Source organism: Miscanthus floridulus, chromosome 14 (assembly GCF_019320115.1).
Source record: "Miscanthus floridulus cultivar M001 chromosome 14, ASM1932011v1, whole genome shotgun sequence".
NCBI lineage: Eukaryota > Viridiplantae > Streptophyta > Magnoliopsida > Poales > Poaceae > Miscanthus > Miscanthus floridulus.
This window is the reverse complement of record NC_089593.1, coordinates 57379831-57388131: the sequence shown is the minus strand read 5'-3', so window position 1 is coordinate 57388131 and position 8301 is coordinate 57379831. Positions and strand designations below refer to the sequence as shown.

The 8301-nt window shown below is 50.1% G+C and overlaps 1 pseudogene; it reads right to left on the bottom strand.

The window, feature by feature from the left end:
* Positions 1–240: 240 nt before the first annotated feature.
* On the bottom strand, positions 241–5056 carry LOC136503483 (uncharacterized; annotated as a pseudogene).
* Positions 5057–8301: the final 3245 nt, after the last annotated feature.

Below are 8301 nucleotides of genomic sequence, written 5' to 3'. Positions count from 1 at the left end.
CAAATCGATACATAAGCATAGCAGCACACAGGTGCTATGCTCAAGCATGCATGCATGCACACAACCACAGACGCGCACAGTCCCTTTGCAGGAGGGGTAACAGACACAAAGACACACACAAGCACAGAGCGTACCGATAGCATGCACACAAACGGGGCCAGCAGTCCTGGAAATCAGTGATGAGTGTAGAGAACTAGGATGAATGGAGAGTGAATTCCTTGCAAACCTTTCCTTAGCCAGTTAGCCTCGACTCTTGATCTTCAAGAAGCAGGAGATCAGTGGAGATCCTGTATCATTGCCCTCTTCTCCTGTTGCTTGGCCTTGTTGCAGTGTCCTCTTGTGTGTAAGAACAGGTTTCCCTTCATGTGCTGTAATTTCTTTCCTCACCTGATAAGGCACATGGTCACCACTGCACTCGATCTCCTTCAACTTCGGAAGATTGCTGATGCCAGAGAGAGACTTCATCTTGCTAAAGGACCAAATGATCCTCTGTAGCCTAGGAGCAGCTGATTCATCAGTGAAGCTGATGCTGTCGATGTTATGACACTCGACAATAAGAAGGTCAAGTTTTGGGAACTCATCTTTGTTGAAGGTAAGCTGGCTTTCATCATAAGAATTGTCTGATAGCACTAGGCAATGTAGGCTTTGTTTCTTGCCAAGTTTATGTATATCTTCTTGCTTCAATTGAGTATCTCGAAGGGTCATCATGGAAATATGGTTGGCGTTGCAAAATAATTCGAGAAGGAACTTGTCACCCTTCAATTCAACCTCATTCAGTTTTGGAAGGTCACTGACCCCAGTAAGCTTGGACCTTTTGTCATCCAAGGACAGAATGATCTTCTTCAGCTCAGGTGCTGCTCCAGTTTCAAAGATGATGTTGGTCCTTTTGGAGTCCTTAAAGCGAAAGCACACAAGGTGTTGGAATTTGTCCTTCTTGAAGGTGAACCTGCTCTCCGTGCATTGCTCAGGAACTGTATTCCTCTCAGGATTTTGCTCAGGGACTCTACCCTGAGTGCCTAGCTCGGTACCTCTTGTATTGGTGTTTTGCACATCAAGGTCTGTGCTCTGAGTGTCTTTCTCGGCAGCTAGAGCTCTCGGTGCTTTCCTCAGGGGCTCTGCTCTGGGTGTCTTGCTCGGCAGCTGCTCCACTCTCGGTGCTTTGCTCGGGGGCTCTACTCTGAGTGTCTTGCTCGGCAGCTGCTCTGCTCTCGGTGCTTTGCTGGTCTTCGGTGTTATGCCCGGGAGCTCCGCTCTCTATATTTTTCTTGGGGTCTCCATTTTGGGTATTTTGCTTGTCATCTCTGTTCTCAGTGTGTTGCTCAGGAGCTGCTTCTTCGTGAGAAAATGAAAGAAGAAATTGGTTGGCTTCTAACTCGAGCTCCTTCAGTTTTGGAAGCTTGTCAATCCCACAAAGGGACCTTATGTTGGTGAAGCACAAGACGATCTTCTCGAGCTCAGTAGTCGCTCCATCTTCAAACTTGATGTCGGTCTCAGTCATGCTTGTTTTCTATCTGTCATGTCAGGACCCTCAACAAGAAAGTACTTGAGTTGTGTGAATTCTTCCTTGCTGAAGGTGAGTTTTGTCTTACTATATGCTGTGGACCGGAGCCTGACAGAGCGTAATTTGGGAAGCATAGCAAGAACCATTAGGCTTTCCTCTTCCAACAAGCTGCCGCTTAGAGTAAACTTGGCAAGATCCTCGCAACCTTTGGCCAATGATTCGAGAAACTGCACCTTTTCTGTGTGTGTGACTCCGTTGATGGTTAGGCTCTCAAGCTTGCAAGTTTTCTTTCGCCAAGTATCCATATTGTCTTGTAGTAGTCTCTCTTCACTTACGCTAGAGGGTACTTTCTTAGTTTTGGTGATGGGTGATATAGTGACTGAAAGAGACAAAAGGCACTCATGAAGGTCACTAATAGCTCCAAACAACCTCCTTAGGTGATTGTAGTTGTCTTGGATAACCACACCGAGCTTCCTCAGTTGCCATAGGTTTCTTATTTCGTTCAAGTCACTGCCATCCCCTGAAGCCTTGACATTTGACAGTACCTCCAAATTTTCCATCCTTTCGATTTGGTAGGAAATTTGGACAGCGGAGCATGACTTGGCACACGTTCCTGAACTTGAATCAACACGATCCGCCAGCAAGCGCCTCAGCTTCGGGAGCAGGACATTTCTTGTGGCATTCTCAGGCACCCTTGTCTGCCGGATATCCAAGACCTCAAGCTCATGGAGGTTGTTGATTTCAATGGGCAGTTTGGTAACATTTGTTCTTCTAAGGCTCAAATACTTGAGAAGTAATATCTTGTTGCATATGTCCTTGAGGTACTGAGTCTTGTCAAAGCAGTTAACGCCTTCCAGATCTAGCACCTTGAGCAATGGCAATTGTGGTGAATACTTGGGGAGGCTTTGCACAAACTTCTCAATCCTATCAGAGGCACGGAGTCGGAGGCCACTAAAGATGGAGAAGTGGCGAGCCCATTGATCTGACAGGCGCATCCAAAATGTGCTCTTTATTTGCCATCTTGGTGATAAACCCATGGACTTGATCACCTACAATGCAGCTCTTGACCTTTCCTGTGGCACCAATATCATGAGGCAAAACAAGCCCCCGTTTGACGAGGGCGTCAAAACATCGCTCGGCATGATGCACAGTAGTGCGCCAGTCTTGCTTAGTTATCAGCCCTTCGGTGACCCACCGTCCTATTAAGGTTGACCGCCTGATGTTGTGGCCTTGAGGGAAGATAGCAAGGTACTGCAAGCAAGTCTTGTATTCTCTGGGCAGTTCTTTGTAGGAGAACTTGATCATCTTCTTAGCTTTACTGCCCAATGTCTTTTGGGGAACCAGGTCTTGATGCAACTTGTGCAGTTCCTCATAGCTGCTGTTGGGATTAGCATAAAGAGCGTGCGCGAAGATCTTCATGCAGAATTCATGTGGATGACAACTCTCCAAGATGTCACGGAGGACCTGAGGGTTGTAGCCATCATTTCCATTGTTCACCTGTTGCTCTGTAAGCTGGAGCACAATATCATGGTAGAGGCCAACGAGAGAACAGGTTACTGGCTCCCCAGGTGGATTGCAAAATTCTTTGGCCTTCTTGCTATTCTCTGTGGACACAATCACTGCGCTCCCGGCAGCGCAGCCTAATAGATTCAAAGCATATCTGGTGTCCTCCCACCGGCTGGATACAAAGTCGTTATCATTATCTTGGAGGATGATCAGAGTCTTCTCATCCTTCAGGTGCTTGTTAATCATGTCCACTACCCCTTTATTAAGCATCTGACCTATAATCGCGTCAATGATATCAGATAGCATTCTTTTGGTTTCATTGATAGCAGTAGCGACAGCACCACTAGCCTTAGCAGCCTCCCCAGAGATATCCTTCATTTTTTCCCTAGTTTGTTTGATAACAGCTTCAGCAGCAGTAGCAGTAGTATTGCCTTCTAGTTGCTGCTGCTGCTTGGGAAGAAGTTCCCATATGATGTCCAGTGTCATCCTGTGGTTGTGGATTATTTCTTTGATGTGATCCTCGCCCAGTGTAGTTGCAGTCGCAGTCGAGCTGGTGGAGGTGGAAGCTTCGTTGGCCTGTGGTTGTGGGGTGTTGGTGTTGCTCTCCGAGAACACCTTCTTCAGAATATCATTATATTGGGTATCATTGAGACATATCTGGGGCTTAGCCTCGACTTCTTGTTCCGTATTGCTAGTTGGCTTGTCCTTGACTTCTTGTTCCGTATTACTAGTTGGCTTAGCCTCGACTTCTTGTTCCATGTGAGTTTTCAGCTTGGAGGCAGTTTCCTTCATGGCCTCATCCCAGGATAGACGCAAACCCTTGTCAGGCCCTTCCTGCAAGAGCCGCAGTACATGGAGCAGTAAACCTAAACGTTTATCTGTCATGCTCGTCATCAAGTTCTTGGATGATCCTTCAAATATGCTGCTGTCGACTCCTCCAATCTTCTTCCTGATATTTTCAATCTTGGCGTCGATATCTTCATAACTAATCATATTCCAGATTTTCTCACCAAGATCTCCTTTGTAGTGGAAAGCTTCCCATCGAGTATCCTTCTCATCGACCTTATCGTCGTCCTGTACGACTTCTTTGCCTTTCTGCTGCTGCTTGCATTCATCCTGCTTCTGCTTCTGCCGCTCCTGGTTCTCGCATTCACGCAGGATGTAAGCCAGAACCTCTGATGGCAGAAGCGGAAGATCCCATGGGTGGTGCAAATCCGGAAGATTGATCCAGACCTTGCGCGTGAAATGGCTGGTGGCCAAATTTAAAGACTCACGTGCGATGGTCCCGGCGTCCTCGGCATCATGCGGTGCAACAATGGCAGTGGATGCTATTGCCACCTCATTGGTCTTGGATTGCAACTCTACTAGCCAGCTTGCTAGCTTCTCGGCGCAGTAGTCCTCCAGCTGATCACGAGGTTCTTCTAGGGCTCTTCCACGGGGATCGGAACCGTCGGTCGCTGCTACTTCCGCCGCTTTATCCTCTTCCTCGTAGTCATCATCCTCCTCTTCTGCTGCCGCAAGCGGCACAGTAGCATGAGACGGCCACAGCGATGAGCCGATGACAACGGCAGCATAGATGATGACGCAGCATCAGCAGTCCCTCCCGCTCCCGCCGCGTCATTCCGTGGGATCTCCACACCGTACCGCAACTGCCTCTTGCCGACGCCGCGCGCCAGCTCCTTGAGCTCGCGCAGCCGGCGCGCTGTGCTGGGCGACCATCTTGTGCACCAGCCAGTCAGCCCACCAGAGGCAGCGCCAGCGCTGTCCCCTGGCACGGTATACCGCGGGGTCACAGCACGGGTGGTGGAGCTCGATGAAGTTGCTGCAGTCGCGGGCGAGGTCACGGACCTGCTTCATCCACGTGCGCACCTGCTCGTCGTGCCCGCTGGTGTGACGAGCCGTCCTGGCCAGGTGCTCCAGGAAGCTCTGCATGCTCTCCATCTCTTCCTTGATGAACTCCATGTCGCTCCCGACTTTGCTCAGCAGCAGTGCCTCATTCCGAAGGAGGCCCAGCAGCGAGCTCACGGCGCCTGACGCGAGCTCAGCCATCGTTGAACAGACGATGCTGAGACCCTGCCCTGGCGTCCGCACCCCTTGCCTCTCACCGGCCGGCTAGCCGGTGTGTCTCCACTCCAGCAAAGCTGGTAGATATGCTTAGACTAGTTTAGCTGAGCTAGCTAGCTGTTCGTCGTCCAGTAGAGTGGATGACTTAATTAGGAGGAACACATGTTATTGCTTCTTGTGTGGCTGCGTGGAATGGATGGCCCTTGTTTGTTCGAGCAACAACAATGGCGCATGACATGCTCGGTAGTCCATACAGTACAAATGCTTTGATTTGCTTTGCCCTCAATGCATAGTTACTCTTTATTTCGGTTCAGATGGCAAGCATAGTACAATTCCTGTGAGGAATATGGATATTCTTTGAGTGTTTCTTCAGTTAGTTAATTCAGAACTATGTCCGGATCCTTTACTTGATGCATATGTATCCTTTCTTCTGTCTTGCATGTCTGTTCTAGCATCTAATCCACTTTGTCTGACAAAAGGACAATCCATGAGCTGTTGTCCAACCTGACAAGAACAGGATGCCTTGCCAAGATGCAAGTGCCCAAGCTCACTATGCCCACATAATGTTAATTTCTTCTTAACAGACTACTGCAATTGTGATTAAGAGGGTTTATTAACATTCACTTGTATGGAGTCCAGCAAAGAGAAAAAGAGAGAATGGTTAACAGGTCTGAAGATTAATTTTCATAAGACTGAGGTGTTTGTGTTTGGAGTCTAGCAAAGAGAAAAAGAGAGAATGACAAACATTCATTATCTATCGTGATAAGAGTGGTTAACAGGTCTGAAGATTAATTTTCATATGAGTGAGGTGTTTGTGTTTGGAGTCTAGCAAAGAGAAAGAGAGAATGACAAACATGCTGAACTGTAACTTGGGGGATTTTCCTTTAAGTACTTGGGGATAGCATCTGAATATGGGGGCTTTTGATCCCATAATTCAGAAAATGTTCAAAAGGCTAGACCCATGGTGGTAGAGTCCGCTACCCTGCGACTAGTGCTGCGGAGGTTGTATGGGTGAAAGACGGGAGGATGAGGCCTAGGCGGGCGGCGGCGGACAGGCGCCGTGGTGATCACGGCGCAGTGGCGAGTAAGAACGAGGAAGAGGGAGCTCCTGGAGCTCCGGGGTGAAGCCAAGCAACAAATTAGTTGCTCTGCTTAACTTTCTTTCACGGACATTACAGATTCTTATTTCCCTCATCACTCAACTCACACCACTCGACTAAGTCCTTATCTAAGAATAGCAAATACTTTCACGGCTGGGAAACACTTGAAAGGGTCTAGAGGCGCATGCCAGCATGCAATGGCCAGGAAGCAGTCACAGGCACTTAGCCACGGACACAGTTAGGGAGGATGTATGCCGGTCATAACTCATAACACATGGAAAGGGAGAAATCTTACTTCTGGGGGCAGATTGATCCTGACCAATTCCTGCTTAAGCAGTATTCCTATGTACTGCATGAGCTTCTATTGGCTGCAGGAAGGGGTTCATAAGAAGATGGGTGGTATAAGGACTAATTTTCTTTGGCAAGGAACTGAGGAGAAGTTTAGGTACCACATGACCAAATGGAAAATGGTCTCTAGGCCAAAAGACCGTGGGGGTGTAGGGATTATTGTTGGCCCACATGATCACCGGCTCAGGTGAATGAATCACTCACCGGTCTTGCCGAGCACCCGCTAGTGTTGCCGAGCACCCACTAGCCGTGCCGACCACGAACAAGCGTTGTTCGTCCCCACACACTATGTCTGGAGCTAGAAGAAGAAGGGAGAACAGAGCATACACACACAGTACAAGACACCAGCGTTGGGCGCAGCCCTGTCTGGAAGATGGCAAATCTGAACTCTCTTTACTGAATTGCCGTGGTAGTCTATTTATACAACTCTATCCATCTAGTCCCAGTACAGCTGCTCTGCGGCAACAGTGACTAGATAACATACAGGGCTGACTCTGCGCCTGCCTCTGTATGTGCCTACAGTGCTGCGGTTGAGCAGTTCGGCGTCTGCACCTGCAGCGGTTACAGTATCATAGCAGGGGGTCTTTTCGGCGCCGCCTTCCCCTTGCTGTGTTCACACAAGGTAGCAGTAGATTATCTAACAATCTTCCCATAATCCTACTGCTAACCCTTGTATCCCCTCCATGCCGATCATCTCCTTCAGCTCCGTGAGTCGAAGACGTCCGAGCGGCTTGGTGAAGACGTCCGCGAGTTGCCGACCAGTTTTGACGAACTCGATGACGATCTGCCCTCCATCAACACAGTCCTTGAGGAAGTGGAACTTTACGTTGATGTGTTTACTCCGGTCGTGCAGAACCGGATTCTTCGTGAGGGCGATGGCGGGCTGGTTGTCCACCATCAGTGCTGGTGGGTGAGCTTCCACGCCGATCATCTCGCCTAGCAGCCGGCGCAGCCACACAACTTGGCACACCGCTGTGGCCGCCGCTACGTACTCTGCCTCGCACGTAGATAGCGCCACTATCTTCTGTTTCAGCGACAACCATGAAATTAGGGCCGACTCGAGGAAGACGAGCACGCCAGAGGTGCTCCATCGTCCGTCGATGTCCCCCGCCATGTCTGCATCGCTGAACACAATGAGCTACGGTCTACTCTCGCCCTGTCTTTGGGAAGATGATCCCATGATCTACCGTCCCCTTGACGTAGCGCAGTAGCTGCTTCACCGCAGCCCAGTGATCCTCTCTGGGATCTTCCATGAAGCGACTGACGTAGCCCACGACGAACGCAATGTCTGGCCTCGTGTGGACTAGGTAGCGCAGACTGCCGACGAAGCTTCGGTAGAGTGTTGCATCCACCTTCACCGCGGTGCTGGCCTTCGTCAGCTTCAACCGCTCCTTCATCGGAGTCATGCATGGCTTGCACTCAGCTATGCCGCTCCTCCAATAGCTTGGAGGCAAGCGTGAGTTCCTCCTTCCCCTGTCTCACCTCGATGCCGAGGTAGTAGGAGAGTGCGCCGAGATCGCTCATTCAAAAACGAGCCGCCATCTCACACTTAAAGCTGTTGATGTCCTTCGTGCGCGCGCTGGTGACGATCAAGTCGTCCACATACACGCCGACGACGAGCTCCTCCTTCCCCCGTCGCCGCGTGTAGAGCGCGTGCTCGGTTGCGCACCGTTGAAACCCAAGCTCGCCCAGCGTGGCGTCAAGCTTGGCCTTCCATGCTCGAGGGGCCTGCCGCAGCCCATGGAGCGCCTTGCGCAGTCGGAGCACCCTATGCTCCTCTCC